At 42.7% G+C, this 17,646-nt stretch overlaps 1 long non-coding RNA gene and 1 pseudogene across 1 annotated transcript; both read right to left on the bottom strand.

Annotated features, from left to right (window-relative positions):
- Nucleotides 1–2,522: 2,522 nt before the first annotated feature.
- LOC106598993 (collagen alpha-2(VI) chain-like) lies at nucleotides 2,523–17,646 on the bottom strand (annotated as a pseudogene).
- On the bottom strand, nucleotides 8,719–9,273 carry LOC123743216 (uncharacterized). The gene is made up of 4 exons (XR_006770035.1): nucleotides 9,228–9,273; nucleotides 9,075–9,110; nucleotides 8,842–8,904; nucleotides 8,719–8,738 (listed from the first exon to the last, which is right to left on the bottom strand). It is a non-coding gene; the product is annotated as an uncharacterized lncRNA (long non-coding RNA).

Genomic DNA, 17,646 nt, shown 5'->3' with positions numbered 1-17,646 from the left:
ACATATTGGGTGATCATTTGAAGTCTTCTTTACCTTTGATTCCCACTGAGGGGCTCCTGCTGCTACCGCTGACAGGGCATACTCAATCTGGACCAGTTTACCAGATGGGCTGTGTGGGACGGAAATTGTTTCAACTTTTCATTAATAATGTCATGACAAACATCATTTCGTCTTGTCTGATCAGTGCTTTTAGAGGTTTAGATTTATTGGTGTAACGTTAGCTAGTGACTCAGTCTCGCTCAGCAATCAAACTGAAAGTGAATGTAAACTTCCAACAGCAAAGCCAGATGCCTTTTTGCAAAGATCGCATCTCAGCTAATCACTTAATTACTGAAAAAGGGAAAAATGGTATGAATAGGAAAAAATGTGTTGATATCAAAATTGCCTGTTTGAAGATCTTGAACTAGAAACGTCACACTTCCTACTACTAGCCTAACATTAGCTAGCCAGAGTAACAGAATGACAAAGCATCAAACCACCGCGAGCAACAGTCTGGTTTCTAAACAACAATCCTTCTTCCTGCAATACCCAAACTAGCTAAACTTCTTCCACTACAGTAGTTTGTAAAAGTTACCTGAATGTGGTGAGTGAGAAACTATACCCTTTCTCCCATATTTGCTCAGTAGTGGTGATAACGCTTTATACTAATGACAAGATGCAATTGGTTCTTCGGTTGTCGCAGTTAAATGACGTATGTGATTCAATGACCGTGAGCTGTGTGACATGAGTGTAAAGACACCACGCAAACCTCTACAATTATGAATTTGTCTGGTTTAGTGTGTTTTTGAGGCGTTCGTTGTTACAGCTGGAATGCAGAATTATACAGGCTTCGGGACTTGACAGACAGTTTGGTGAGTTTGAGCTTTACACAACATTCTGCCTTGTGTTTATTTGTAGCTAGCTGGCTGTTTAACATTAGCGCTAGCTTTAAAACTTCCACGGTAGCTATGTTACCCTGCATAATCTATGACTTTGTGTTGGACAGTAAGAACTATGATGATGTACGATTCTATACGTGCTTCAATCTATGAGTAGACTGCTAGATGTATACTGGTGGTGACATACATACATAGTTTCTGCCCTATTGCATAGATTGTTGATATATGATTGTGTCTCTGTGTTTTGTTTCTACACAGCCCCAGCTCTAGCTGTCCATGGCCCCAACATCCTCCCACAGCCCCACGAAGAGCAAGAGGCGACCGCGGAGCCCAGCTTCCTGGACAATGTGTTCTGGATGGCAGCACCCAAAAAGGCACAATAGAAATCAACAGGACTAAAGACGAGACCCAACTTTATGCTCAAAGTTAAGGTATTAACTTTGTGTGTATCTTTCACTGTGACATTTCACTTGTAATTATTGTCCTCTGATGTCCAGTTGTATGTAGCATATTTTATGTAATGGTATCTGCCATGAGTGAAATCCTTTGACTAATTTCTTAATAATATTGCAATAAACACAACCGAAAAGGCAATGGATTTTTCTGATGTTTTGTGCTCTCCCTCTCCCTCGTTCTCCCCCCTCCTCTTTGTCAGACCAACATTGAGCCGTGCGTGAGTGTGGCCACCTGAAGCAGAAGCATATTCTGTGTGGGTTCTGTTATGAGAAGATCAGGAAGGAGACAGCGCTGATCCGAGGTCAGATTAAAGCCATGGAGGGCAGGCCTCTCAACACACCAGCGCAGGAGACCCTGGTCCTGTATGACAGTGAGAGTCCAGGGGAGTCCGACAAAGACAAGAGGATAGTGGAGAGGAACAGAAAACGACCCTCCTGGTTCAGTATCTATTGAGGTAGCATTTAGTCACACCAGTAATTAGTAGGTTGCTAATATCCCAGTTTCTATATTTGAAAGAAATGCATTGATAAAAAAAAATCAACAGCAGCATTGTTTTTTGTTTTGTTATCAACACATGACAGAACCTTCAAATGTGGTTCATTTTCTTTTGTCTTATTGCAACATGGCTACAATGTCACATATTGTACATCCTCTACATTTTAGTAGGAACATGCTATACCTTTGTTATTAATGAGAATAAATCTTTATTTGAAAAAAAAGCTTTATTGGGGTCACTAATCAATTAGATTAGTAACATAAATCTTTTTAAAAATGTAGTCTAATAAAAACTTATTATAGAAAAGATACATAAAAGGACATATGAAATCAGTTCTAGGTCTTTCAGTTAGCCTACGGGGAGTGTTAAATCAAATGGGGCCCTGAATGATTTCAAACCTGGTTTAACCTAGGCAATGAGCCATGTGTTTAACAACCCCAGGGAGGCCAAGTCATTGAAACTCTTCAGGTTAAAGATAAGAGCTTTGTCCCTTAGAGTGAGTTGCAGCAACCGCTCCCTGTCAATATCTGACCCCACTGTGATAGCAACACCCACTGCGTTGGCCCTTCTCATGGCTCCAATACCCTCAGCAAAGTTCTTGTCTGAGGTCCTCCGTCTGTAATGAACACAAAAGCGAGCTCTCGTCCGGACGTACCCCTCTGAACCGACCTCCAGGGTTACTGACGAGGTTCTCAGTTGCGTAGAGAATAGCGCTGCCCAGAGTGGGGATGAGTCGCGTAAGCTGCATTAGAGACCAGGGAGCTGATCTTTCTGCGGTTGTTCGAGAAGTCCAGAAGAACCTCTGGGTCCTGCTCCCCTCCAAACTGCAGCACGGCGAACCGAGCTCCTGAAGAGACCTCTTGGAGAGAGGGATGGTTGGGGAAGATCTCTCGATGAAGTGCAGGATGCTGATGAAGTTTCTGCCCCCTGTTCTCTCAGAACCATCAATGAAGAAGAGGATGTCTACGGGCGCTGGATCAGTGGAGCCAATACTCAAATCTTTGACAATAATAGAAAAGTCAATGTTATACAGACTGTTGATTCATAAACTAATAATAATAACTCAAACTCTAATACATCTGTAATTTACATATGCAGAATATATTGGAAAGACATTAATAGTTCATTTCCAACTGAACAAATATTCAAGGCCAGGAATTTTTCATTAGTGCAATATGAAATAACAAACATTTTCCCCCATTATTAGATGTAAAAACCATCAATAAAAAAAACAAGTTGTCTTTTCACCTGAGGCACACTTCAGGTCTGGACAGATCATCTCTGGTTCTAGAGAAGAAGAGAAGTGAATGTAGTTCATTAGTCACGGTGGTTAGTTTTCACAAAAATAAAAATCATTGAACTGTTGAGAAAATGTAGTGTACATCCCAATCGGCACCCTATTCCCTATATAGCTCTGGACCAAAGTAGTGCACTATATTGGTGTCATTGGGAGTGGAGACATAGACTTGCCTGGGCAGAGGATTTGTTCTATTTCCTCTAAGAATTCCTCAGCAGTAAGTTCACGTAACACTCAGGGTCTTCACCGTCACCCATATTACAGGCAATCCTCTCCAGATTCTGCCTCTCTGCCCCAGAGTCAAACATATCACCGATGGCGATGGCATACACACGTCCACCCTTACCGGGCTCCAAGATTATCCAGGTCTTTGGGATCATGCGACCGTCTGTGATAACTATGGCCTCCACTTTCCTCCCCCTGCGACCTGGTACTATCAGATGGTCGTATGTGTACTTCAGGGCAGACGGAGTCAGGTGCCTCCAGCGATCCACTCCATGGCTTTGACCTTTGTGTTGAAGGAGGTCACAGAGGTGATGCCCCTATCGTCCATCCTGATGGCCTACAACCGCCTTGGTGCTGTACTGAACCACACCCAGACGGACCCTTTTTGGGGGTTTAGAAGTAGTTCAGGAATAAAATTGATTATATGTTTAAAAATATATATATTTTTAAATCCTGTTCCTAGAAATCTTGGTGATCTATTGTTTTCCATTCGAACAGTGAAGTTTACCTGAGACGTCAGATTTTTTTTTGGCCATCTTCCCAAACCTGTTTGCTACACTGATGACAAAGTTTTTAGCCAGGCTGAAGTTGGTTTTCCAATACTTTCAGAGCTGTCAATCACAAACACCGGTCCAGGGGGGGCAAACCTTTTCACAATCTGCACAGAGACAGTTAACAAGACTTGGGCATTTTTTTATTATTACAAGGAAAATTGGTTGTCATTATAACTGGAAATAAACCATTACCACAGCAGCCTGCATGTAGTTTCTCTAACAAATCCCATGATTTCACACTCCTGAAAGTTGGAATATTCATCAGCATTCTCTCAGAGAGACAGAGATATGAAAGATATCTGTCAATCAGGATGAACAAATAAAGTCTGTTACTTCCGATAACCAGAAGCCCCACGAATACCAGGTACTCCCTAGACACCATCAATAGAAACATTTCATACCAATGACAGACTCTAAGTGGATGAAATGAATCACAAATGAGAACTAAATGCACCTTTTTGTGTACATAGGACTACTCACCAGTGGTCCAGGTGACCCCCCTCACCCCTCTGTCCCCAGGAACACCCTCTTGCCCTGGCTCCCCCTGTAAAACAATACACCCATTTATTTTATAGGAAGAAATACATCGATTTAAATAAACAAGTGCATTTTATTAATATGATATCTCTGTTTATGATTACTGCACGTACTGCCAGTCCTTTTGTTCCTGTAGTTCCCTGGCTCCTTTCTCTTCCATTATAACCTCTGGTGCCCTCGAAAAATATAGACATGGTAGTGAATAGAGGGGTTGGAACAATTTCAGATTTGAAATATGGACGGCTAAGAACAGGTACATAAGATGACCTGCAGTCCAGGTAAACCAGGGTCTCCTCTCCCTCCCTAGGAGATAATAAGGCTGAGTTAGCATGGTTGTCATGGCACTAATTAAAACAGGATTACCAATCCAATTCAATTGACAAATTGGCTTTTGTTATTCAGTCAAGTGCAGTTCAAACCTGTTTCCCTCTGGACCTGGGTAGTTGTATCCATCACTTCCTCCATCTCCCTACCAATTAAAAAAACAAACACCATTTTAAAGCACTATTTGGCTCTATCTATGCTTTATTTTGCCACAGTTTCCAACATACCTCAACGGAAATACCTTCCATTGTCAGATTCAGGTATGTGTTATTATACATAGTCCTGTTGCAACATATCGAGTGTCATTTTGACTGCATACTGAGATAAAAACATTTAAATATCTCAGCAATTTTTTTCTTGACTTTTCCGAAATAAGTATGTTGTGTAGAATTTAGATATCACAAATGTGTGCTATAACCAGTTTTATAAACTGGGTGAATCAAGGCTTGAATGCTGATTGGCTGACAGCCGTGGTATATCAGACGTATATCATGGGTATGACAAAACATGTATTTTTTACTGCTCTAATTACGTTTGCTAACCAGTTTCTAATAGTAATAAGGCACCTTGGGGTTTGTGGTATATGGCCAATATACCTCTGGGTTGCTCGTGCCTAAGAACAGCCCTTAGGGTGGTACATAAGCCATATACCACACCCCCTTGTTTTATTAACAACACAGTGTGGTCAAAGACTTAATAACTTTGTTGTTGTCACTATCAGCAGACTCAATAGCCTTGGTTTCTCAAATGACTGCCTAACCTGGTTCACCAACTACTTCTCAGATAGAGTTCAGTGTGTCGGAGGGGCCTGTTGTCCGGACCTCTGGCGTCTCGATGGTTGCCACAGGGTTACTTTCCTCTTTTCTCTGTATCTATCAATGATGTCCTCTTGCTGCTGGTGATTCTCTATCCGCCTCTACGCGATGACACCATTCTGTATACTTCTGGCCCTTCTTTGGCACTGTGTTAACAAACCTCCAACAGCTTCAATGCCATACAACCCTCCTTCCATGGCCTCCAACTGCTTTTAAATACAATAAAAACTAAATGCATGCTCTTCAACCGATTGCTGCCGCACCCGCCCACCCGACTAGCATCACCACTGATGGTTCTACTTAGAATATGTGGACAACCACAAATACCTAGGTGTCTGGTTATACTGTAAACTCTCCTTCCAGACTCACATTGAGCATCTCAATCCAAAAATTAAATCTAGAATCGGCTTCCTATTTACGCAACAAAGCATCCTTCACTCATGCTGCCAAACATACCCTCGTAAACTGACTATCCTACCGATCCTTGACTTCGGCTCAGCAAATTTGATGTAGTCTATCACAGTGCCATCCCGTTTTGTCACCAAAGCCCCATATACTATCCACCACTCGACTGTATGCTCTCGTTGGTTGGCCCTCGCTACATATTCGTTGCCAAACCCACTGGCTCCTGGTCATCTATAAGTCTTTGCTAGGTAAAGCCCCACCTTATCTCAGCTCACTGGTCACCATCAACACCCACTCTATCACGGCGCTCCGGCAGGTATATTTCACTGGTCATCCCCAAAGCCAACACCTCCTTTGGCGCCTTTCCTTCCAGTTCTCTGCTACCAATGACTGGAACGATTGCAAAATCACTGAAGCTGGGGACTAATATCTCCCTCTCTAACTGTTGCTGTCAGTAGCAGACCATCCACCTATACCACAGCCCATCTGTAAATAGCACACCCTTAACTACCTCATTCCCCATATTGTTATTTATTTATTTATTTTCCCCCAGTATCTCTACTTGCACATCATCATCTGCACATATATCACTCCAGTGTTAATGCTAAATTGTAATTATTTCACCTCTATGGCCCCATTTATTGTCTTACCTCCTAATCTTACTACATTTGCACACACTGTACATAGATTTTTCTATTGTGTTATTGACTGTACGTTTGTTTATTCCATGTGTAACTCTGTGTTGTTGTTTTTGTTTCACTGCTTTTTTTCAAATACTCCTACAAAGTTACATGCAGGTAAGCGTTCTGATTTATATGTAGTATCAGAAAGAGCAGATTCTAAATAACTCTTTAACATTTGAGAGATGAGCTCTATTTCACAATATCACTTTTACCAAGATGAAGTGCTTTTCCCTTTGCTCTCCACACATGTACACGCAGCAGCAGATCGCCTACAGTAACATAAACTAATGATAATGCTATTGTGTTCTTTGAAAAAATGTTACCCAACCTAGAACACAACCAAAGGATTTTTTCCCGATAGCATTTATGAAATGTATTTATTAGACTGTTAGAATGTTGCAGTAAAAACAGAATCCTGCTCATTGGCGTAGTAAGGGGGAATCTAGGCCCGGCAGTTTAAGTGTTAAAAGCTGAACCCCGATCAACTTACCTTAGCTCCTGCTGCTCCAGTGTTTCCTCGGGGGCCAAAGTCCCCTGCATCCCCCCCTGAGAGCCCTCCGAGGACATGCAGAAAACATGGACACGGATGGTGACAGGGCAGAATATTATTTTCTAATTTCATTACATCACCTGTCATAGATATCACCTGTTAACCAATGGTATATTTGATAACGGGTTGAATGGTTAGTGGAGCACTTCTGCTCTTACCAGGTATTATTATTCTAATTATTTAGGGCAGTATTCACCTGAAGTCCTGCCTCTCCACCCTCACCTGGTGGACCGGACCCCTGGGAAACCTGGTGCCCCCCTGGTATGAGATGGATATGATAGTGATTCAAAAAGATGATACAGTTCAATGTATTGATTGAAATACAAGACATGCATATTGATTACTCTGCTGCTCCTTTTTCTCCATTCTCTCCAGGAACTCCTCTCACCCCCTCTGGGCCTAGTTCTCCCCTGCAAGATGCAACATAATGAATACAACCAACATGGATTCTCCCTCTGGGCCTAGTTCTCCCTGCAAGATGCAACATAATGAATACAACCAACATGGATTCTCCCTCTGGGCCTAGTTCTCCCTGCAAGATGCAACATAATGAATACAACCAACATGGATTCTCCCCTCTGGGCCTAGTTCTCCCTGCAAGATGCAACATAATGAATACAACCAACATGGATTCTCCCTCTGGGCCTAGTTCTCCCTGCAAGATGCAACATAATGAATACAACCAACATGGATTCTCCCTCTGGGCCTAGTTCTCCCTGCAAGATGCAACATAATGAATACAACCAACATGGATTCTCCCTCTGGGCCTAGTTCTCCCTGCAAGATGCAACATAATGAATACAACCAACATGGATTCTCCCTCTGGGCCTAGTTCTCCCTGCAAGATGCAACATAATGAATACAACCAACATGGATTCTCCTCCTCAGGGCCTAGTTCTCTCTGCAAGATGCAACATAATGAATACAACCAACATGGATTCTCCTCCTCAGGGCCTAGTTCTCCCCTGCAAGATGCAACATAATGAATACAACCAACATGGATTCTCCTCCTCAGGGCCTAGTTCTCTCTGCAAGATGCAACATAATGAATACAACCAACATGGATTCTCCTCCTCAGGGCCTAGTTCTCCCTGCAAGATGCAACATAATGAATACAACCAACATGGATTCTCCCTCTGGGCCTAGTTCTCCCTGCAAGATGCAACATAATGAATACAACCAACATGGATTCTCCCTCTGGGCCTAGTTCTCCCTGCAAGATGCAACATAATGAATACAACCAACATGGATTCTCCCTCTGGGCCTAGTTCTCCCTGCAAGATGCAACATAATGAATACAACCAACATGGATTCTCCCTCTGGGCCTAGTTCTCCCCTGCAAGATGCAACATAATGAATACAACCAACATGGATTCTCCCCTCTGGGCCTAGTTCTCTGCAAGATGCAACATAATGAATACAACCAACATGGATTCTCCCTCTGGGCCTAGTTCTCCCTGCAAGATGCAACATAATGAATACAACCAACATGGATTCTCCCTCTGGGCCTAGTTCTCCCTGCAAGATGCAACATAATGAATGCAACCAACATGGATTCTCCTATTGTGCAGTAAAAACAGATTAGATGTTTGCTTGTTTGATGTTTTTAGTTTGTGAATACCTTATCTCCTCTCTTGCCAGCCTTGCCCCGTTTTCCAGCTCTGCCACTGTCTCCTCTGCTTCCCTGAAAGAGACATGTTCTTATGTTTCACCAGGGCCAAAATAAAACGTGTCAATGTAAATGTTGTGAATCCACTCTTTCTTGTGTGATTGTTGTGCGACGCACAACACTGTATGAAGACACTATCACTTAGTCTACAGCTGATTTATTACAGACTTGAATATGAGACTCACAGTGTCGCCAGGACTTCCACCAGGTCCAGCTTTACCCTAATGAACAGAAATATTGTTTGAGCAGATGATTAGGTGGTTTGATTTGGCAGCCCTAATACTCCTAGTTATTAAACTGAAGTGTGTTCATCTCTCTGAGCGATACAGATATAGTACCTTGTTTCCTTTTTGCCCAGGCAGACCAGGGTTTCCAATATAGCCACAACACCCTGTAACAGAGTCACACTTAATGTATTATTGTCTAAATAACTACAAGTTGATAGTGTTTCTGATAACGTGTCGTTCAGATGGCGCTCCAGACCTTATCTCCACTGTCTCCACGATCACCCTGTGGTCCAGGCCTGCCACTCTGCCCAGTAACACCCTGAAAACACCACAATACAGGATGTACCAGGTGGACAAGACTCATGTTTCAAGAAGCCTATAGAGCCCCACAGTGGAGGTGTCATAATACCCTATAAAAACTAGCAGTCAATCAAGGAAATGGTTCCAATAATTTCCCCACCATTCATTTTTCCCATAGGGGATTTTAGAAACACTTAAAATAGAGCCGTGTTTCGTGTAGGCTAACCTTGGCGTGACGTTTTGATAACTGTGTAAATCTCTATTGGACATTCGGCTCTATTTACTCGCAAATTCAAAAATGCTAATTAGCATAAAAGTAGACATCATGCACGACTACAAATCCCTACGTCATCTCTAGCTGACACCTTTAACAGGTATTGTGTAAATGTAAAACTTGCACAAGATAGTTCACATAATTGTACATTTAAAGACATTTTAATCAATTTACTTATTACTAAATGTAGCTAAGATTAGATAGTTAATCCAGAGATTCTTACCTTTGCCTCAATTCCGCAGTCTCGTCCAGATCAGCATCATGGCATTTGTGGTTCTTTATTATAGCCACATTAGCAGATAATTAGCATTTCATTTTTGGGGGGTAAATACAGGCAGAATATATTGATAAAAGTCACCTTGTCTTAGAGAGATTTACATGGTTATAAAAACGTCACGCCAGGAGTAAGCCTACACGAAACACAGTTGAAGTCGGAAGTTTACATACACTTAGGTTGGAGTCATTAAAACTAGTTTTCAACCACTCCACAAATTTCTTGTTAACAAACTATAGTTCTGGCAAGTCGGTTAGGACATCTACTTTGTGCATGACACAAGTCATTTTTACAACCATTGTTTAAAGACAGATTATTTCACTTATAATTTACTGTATCACAATTCCAGTGGGTCAGAAGTTTACATACACTAAGTTCGCTGTGCCTTTAAACAGCTTGGAAAATTCCAGAAAATTATGTCATGGCTTTAGAAGCTTCTGATAGGCTAATTTACATAATTTGAGTCAATTGGAGAAGTACCTGTGGATGTATTTCAGGGTCTACCTTCAAAGTCAGTGCCTCTTTGCTTGACATCATGGAAAATCAAAAGAAATCAGCCAAGACCTCAGAAAAAAATGGTAGACCTCCACAAGTCTGGTTCATTCTTGGGAGCAATTTCCAAATTCCTGAAGGTAAAACGTTCATCTGTACAAACAATAGTACGCAAGTATAAACACCATGGGACCATGTAGCTATCATATCGCTCAGGAAGGAGATGCGTTCTGTCTTCTAGAGATTAACGACTTTGGTGTGAAAAGTTTAAATCAATCCCAGAAAAACAGAAAAGGACCTTGTGAAGATGCTGCAGGAAACAGGTACAAAAGTATCTATATCCACAGTAAAACGAGTCCTATATCGACGTAACATGAAAGGCCACTCACCAAGGAAGAAGCCACTGCTTCAAAACCGCCATAAAAAAGCCAGACTACGGTTTGCAACTACACATGGGGACAAAGATCGTACTTTTTGGAGAAATGTCCTCTGGTCTGATGAAACAAAAATAGAACTGTTTGGCCATAATGACCATCATTATGTTTGGAGGAAAAGGGAGAGACTTGCAAGCCGAAGAACACCATCCCAACCATGAAGTACGGGGGTGGCAGCATCATGTTGTGGGGGTGCTTTGCTGCAGGAGGGACTGGTGCACTTCACAAAATAGATGGCATCATGAGGGGAGGAAAATTATTTGGATACATTGAAGCAACATCTCAAGACATCAGTCAGGAAGTTAAAGCTCGGTCGCAAATGGATCTTCCAAATGGACAATGACCCAAACCATACTTCCAAAGTTGTGGCAAAATGGTTTAAGGACAACAAAGTCAAGGTATTGGAGTGGCCATCACAAAGCCCTAACCTCAATCCCATAGAACATTTGTGGGCAGAACTGAAAAAAGCGTGTGCGAGCAAGGAGGCCTACAAACCTGACTCAGTTACACCAGCTCTGTCAGGAGGAATGGGCCAAAATTCACCCAACTTATTGTGGGAAGCATGTGGAAGGCTACCCGTAACATTTGACCCAAGTTAAACTATTTAATGGCAATGTTACCAAATACTAATTGAGTGTATGTAAACTTCTGACCCACTGGGAATGTGATGAAAGAAATAAAAGCTGAAATCAATCATTCTCTCTACTATTATTCTGATATTTCCCATTCTTAAAATAAACTGGTGATCCTAACTGACCTAAGACAGGGAATTTGTACTAGGATTAAATGTCAGGAATTGTGAAAAACTGACTTTAAATGTATTTGGCTACGGTGTATGTAAACGTCCGACTTCAACTGTAGCCCTTATTTTAAGTGTTTCTAAAATACCCTATGGTAAAAATGAACGGTGAATAAACGATTGGAAGCATTTCCCTGTTTGACCGCTAGGTTTTATGGGTGTTATGACTCATACTGTCATATTCTATATGTAACAGGACACTGTACAAAGGTGCTAAATTCAGGAATCAGGTGAAGAATCCACCTACCTTTTCACCTGACTTGCCCGTGTCACCCTTGATACCAAAGTCACCGGCAGGACCGGCTTCTCCCTGTGAGACCGCAAAGGTGGTGGAGGAGGACATTTAGAACCACAATGCATACAGGCTATGTAGAACGTTACATTCACAACTACTGTTTATTATGCTCAACGTCGCTGCATTATCTCACCGACATGCCAGCGTCTCCTTTACATCCAGGTGTCCCAATGGTGCCAGTCTTTCCCTGGAAAACAACGAAGTAGATGACATCACTAACTAGACATGTCTAAATACAGTCTTTTTATCAATTAGTAAGCAAATAAATAGGACATACCTTTTCGCCATCAATGCCGTTATACCCAGGAGATCCACTTTGACCCTGATGCGATCCGATTGAGTAAATTGTTCATTGTTAATTGGTTACATAGTGCATGTCCTAATGAACTGATCCTGAGATCATCAATCTAATGAAATCATGAATGAACCAATCATGATTGAGATGTATTAATATCAATGGAAAAGGAGTACCTTCAGACCAGATCTTCCAATATCTCCCTGTGAAACAATGACAAAATATGACGTCAAATACAGCCAGCAATGCACTATTATAACAAGCTTGGTAGTATATACAGGAGTAACAAATGTTTAGAGCATTTTCTAATATGTTACCTTCTCTCCTTTGAGGCCTGGAAGACCCTGTAAATATAAATTAGGTAAATAATGTCAATAATGTGTGAAATATTAAATCAAAGCACCATGGCACAGACAAATATCAAAGTTAGAAATATCATCATTCCTCTTACCTTCTGTCCATGCAAACCTATCGGGCCCTCGATACCAAGGTCCCCCCTGTAGGGAAAACAGAAATGAAATGTTAAATCATATGGAGTGTAATTGGCTAGTACTTCCTGTATTGTGCCATCATGTATTTAATCTAACCGGTGGCCCAGGCTGTCCAGGATCTCCTATTGCACCACCAGTTCCCTTCGCACCCTACAAGACACAAAACAAACATTGATGTCATGAAGTGTCATAAACCGATACATATTTAGGTTTATCAAAATAAGAGATTGCTTATTTACTTTAATTCCCTTGTATCCTTTTCGCCCGGCAGCTCCTTTTGTTTGGATGCACATAGGAGCTTGGCACTAGAGATAAATCACACAAGATATGGTCAAAGAGGTTTCAAGTATGGGCCTCCCGAGTGGCGCAGCGATCGAAGGCACTGCATTTGCAGTGCATTAAAGGTGTCAATACAGCCCCGGGCTCGATCCCAGGCTGTGTCGTAGCCAGCCATGACCAGGAGAACCATTGGCCCAGCATCGTCCGGGTTAGGGGAGAGTTTGGCCGGCCGAGATTTCCTTGTCTCATCGCGCTCTAGCGACTCCTTGTGGCGGGCTGGGCGCCTGCAAGCTGACTTCGGTCGCCAGTTGGACGGTGTTTCCTCCAACACATTGGTGCGGCTGGCTTCCGGGTTAAGGCGAGCAGTGTGTCAAGAAGCAGGGTCGTGTTTCAGAGGACGCATGGCTCTCGACCTTCGCCTCTCCCGAGTCCATAGGGAGTTCCAGCAATGGGTTAAGACTGTAACTACCAATTGGATAACACAAAAAAAATCAAAATAATAATAATTATATATATATATATATATATATATATTTTTTTTTGTGGTTTTTTTTGTGATATCCAATTGGTAGTTACAGTCTTAACCCATTGAAACACGACCCTGCATATATATGTGAGGTTTCAAATATTAAAAAGAAGAAAGACAATTGTGTCATTCTACATCCCTCAGTGCTTCATATGACTCACCTCAAATTCAGCCTCTTTGATCTAGAAAGAGAAAGAAATTACAGCATATTAAGCACAAACTAGGATACATAAAACACAGACACTGTAACACTGACACAACTTGGCATCAACCATGACAGCACAAAAACATCCGTACTCCACTTCACAAATGGAAGCTTCACTATGAACCTACCATGGTGTCAGTTATCCTGTTGACAGCTGCCTGGCGGTTGCTAGCTGGGAATGCCATGTAGTCCTTCCTATACAGCTCCACAGGAGAACTGACGATCCGCTTGAGCTCACTCTCCATGGTTTCCTCGTTGGTGGCCACTACAAAGATCTTGATGCCCGCTGCCTTGGCAGCCTCGGCGGCCCGTGAGACCCCTCCACAGGGGCTGCCAGTGATGTGGCCGTCAGTCAGGACCACAGCGTACTGGAGCCGGGCCTTTCCCCTGGCCATTAGCCTCACTTGCTCTGTCATGTTCCTCAGGGCACAGTCGATGAAGGTACCCCTACCAATGTACCTGGTGACCAGGAGAATCAATTATTGGCAGGCTCAACTCTTATTATGAAAGATTGGTGTGCTCAACTCAGTATTATCTACTCCCAAAAGATATGAAGACGATTCAGTAAGTAAGTAATAATGAGGGAGAGACTGACTGACAGTGGCTGACTGGCTGACTGAGTAATGTACCTGATGGCCTGTGCCCTTCCCAGGAAAACTGCGGCATCAGTGACCACCTGGCTGAAGACTTCCACGCGGTCTGAGAAGTGCAGCCCACCGTAGGCCCACTGGACCCTCTTGGCCCTGAAGGTGGTGGTCTGGAGCCTCTCCACAAACATCTGGAGGAACACCTTGAGCTCCTCCACCAGACTGCCCCAGGGGAACTCCCTCAGAGCAACACTCTCAGAGGTGTCCATGGTGAAGTACACGTTGATGGGGCAGTCGTCATTTTCGTCTGGGCAGAGAGTGAGAAAATAACGTGCAGCACCTTGCTTGAAGTAGTTAATGAATATCCACCATTATTCCTCCACAATTGCTAATCTACTTGTGTATAATAGACGTAAGTTAACGACATGTATCTACAATATTGCTAAATAGTATATCAATCATATCATAACATTTGATGGCTCTTGTAATTTATATTCACAGCCAAGGTCTCTATGCTTCCACCCCGCCATACCATTGATGTTCCTGGGCCTCACTAGCAGGTGGTCGTATTCTGGGTCCTGGGCAGAGACCTGGAGGACCCACAGCAACAGGAAAGCCTTCAGTACTCCTGCCATGATGCCTCTGTGTGTGGAGGTGTGCAGGTCTCCGATTTGTATAAGACTGTCTACACAGAAAGGAAAAGGTTTAGTTTTAGAAAACTAATTAACTACGGTTTGGAAAGTAACCTTCGAGGTTAGAGCGTTGGGCCAGTAACCAAAAGGTCGCTCATTCGAATACCGGAGCCGACAAAGTGAAAAATCTTCGCTGTGCCATTGAGCAAGGCACTAAACCCTAATTTCTCCAGGGGGCGCTGTACAATGGTGAACCTGGCTGTGACCCCACTTCCCTACGGGTGTCCCAGGGGGAGTTGGGATATGGTGACCCTGGCCGTGACCCCACTCCCTGCAGGTGTCCCAGGGGGAGTTGGGATATGGAACAAACACCTTTCCAGTACACACTGTGTGTAACAGGACAAATATAAACACCCCCAAAATTATTATCGTTCACTATTTTTCTGAGGAATATTGCCAGACACAAAGGCAGGTTATCGTTTGAAACTGTATGTTCCGTGGTCTTTCAACTGATCGTCTGTTCCGTGGTCTTTCAACTGATCGTCTGTTCCGGTGGTCTTTCAACTGATCGTCTGTTCCGTGCTCTTTCAACTGTTCCATGGTCTTTCAACTGTTCCATGGTCTTTCAACTGTTCCGTGGTCTTTCAACTGATCGTCTGTTCCATGGTCTTTCAACTGATCCTCTGTTCCATGGTCTTTCAACTGATCCTCTGTTCTATGGTCTTTCAACTGATCGTCTGTTCCGTGGTCTTTCAACTGATCGTCTGTTCCGTGGTCTTTCAACTGATCGTCTGTTCCGTGGTCTTTCAACTGATCGTCTGTTCCGTGGTCTTTCAACTGATCGTCTGTTCCGTGGTCTTTCAACTGATCGTCTGTTCCGTGGTCTTTCAACTGATCCTCTGTTCCGTGGTCTTTCAACTGATCCTCTGTTCCGTGGTCTTTCAACTGATCCTCTGTTCCGTGGTCTTTCAACTGATCGTCTGTTCCATGGTCTTTCAACTGATCCTGTGTTCCGTGGTCTTTCAACTGATCGTCTGATCCGTGGTCTTTCAACTGATCGTCTGTTCCGTGGTCTTTCAACTGATCGTCTGTTCCGTGGTCTTTCAACTGATTCTCTGTTCCGTGGTCTTTCAACTGATCCTCTGTTCCGTGGTCTTTCAACTGATCGTCTGTTCCATGGTCTTTCAACTGATCCTGTGTTCCGTGGTCTTTCAACTGATCGTCTGTTCCGTGGTCTTTCAACTGATCGTCTGTTCCGTGGTCTTTCAACTGATCGTCTGTTCCGTGGTCTTTCAACTGATCGTCTGTTCCGTGGTCTTTCAACTGATCGTCTGTTCCGTGGTCTTTCAACTGATTCTCTGTTCCATGGTCTTTCAACTGATCCTCTGTTCCATGGTCTTTCAACTGATCGTCTGTTCCATGGTCTTTCAACTGATCCTCTGTTCCATGGTCTTTCAACTGATCGTCTGTTCCATGGTCTTTCAACTGATCCTCTGTTCAGTGGTCTTTCAACTGATCGTCTGTTCCGTGGTCTTTCAACTGATCGTCTGTTCCATGGTCTTTCAACTGATCCTCTGTTCAGTGGTCTTTCAACTGATCCTCTGTTCCGTGGTCTTTCAACTGATCGTCTGTTCCGTGGTCTTTCAACTGATCGTCTGTTCCATGGTCTTTCAACTGATCCTCTGTTCCATGGTCTTTCAACTGATCCTGTGTTCCGTGGTCTTTCAACTGATCCTGTGTTCCGTGGTCTTTCAACTGATCGTCTGATCCATGGTCTTTCAACTGATCCTCTGTTCCGTGGTCTTTCAACTGATCCTCTGTTGCATGGTCTTTCAACTGATCCTCTGTTACATGGTTTAGGTAATTTGTAAAATAATTGCAGGCCAAGGAGAGTAAAGACATTAATTGTGTAAAACATACATATGTTTTGTAAAGGTGTACCCATCCCTCATGCCTGGACGGTTATAGTAAGGGTTTCTGGTTGAACTGATTCCAACAAAGAACAGTGTAATGATGGGCTGACAGCCCTGTACCTAAGACTTCCTGTTTCCAGAGTAAAACCTCCCAGGTGAGGGAAACACCGTCTAAAGGTAGCTGATAACAAACTATGCTTGAGGCCATAGGGATCTACTCAGAATGTTAACTCAAAGTCTCTTTTAAACCTATTTAATACAACTGCTACTCTCTGGCATACACACCCCAATCTATCAAACATTCAGATTATTTGATCCAATTTGTAAGTCGCTCTGGATAACAGTGTCTGCTAAATGACGTAAATGTAAAATGTAAATGTGCATAATTGATTGTATCTTATCCTTGGTTAGCAAACAAAAGCATTACTTGACTGAAATAGCATGCTACTTTATGAAAAAGCTTATTTTTAGAAAGTCTAGTAATAATTTAAGTATGTTAATCTCAGTTCACCTTAGATGTATAATAACAGTAATCATAAACATTTAAAAAGTAATAATGAATAAAACATCATTTGGTTATTATATTTTACTGACCTGCAATGGGAGAGTTAAGTATCTGTTGCCACAACAGTCTGATCCTCTGCTCAGTCCCGTACCTGCAGAATCAGTCCCTCGGAGCGAGAAGGAGAAGGTATGTTCTCCATGCCTGTTGAGACGTGTCATACATCTAGTGA

The sequence above is a fragment of the Salmo salar genome, chromosome ssa05 (genome assembly GCF_905237065.1).
Source record: "Salmo salar chromosome ssa05, Ssal_v3.1, whole genome shotgun sequence".
NCBI classification, from domain to species: Eukaryota; Metazoa; Chordata; class Actinopteri; order Salmoniformes; family Salmonidae; genus Salmo; species Salmo salar.
The sequence above is the reverse complement of the archived record's forward strand: the minus strand, read 5'-3'. Positions and strand labels throughout refer to the sequence as shown.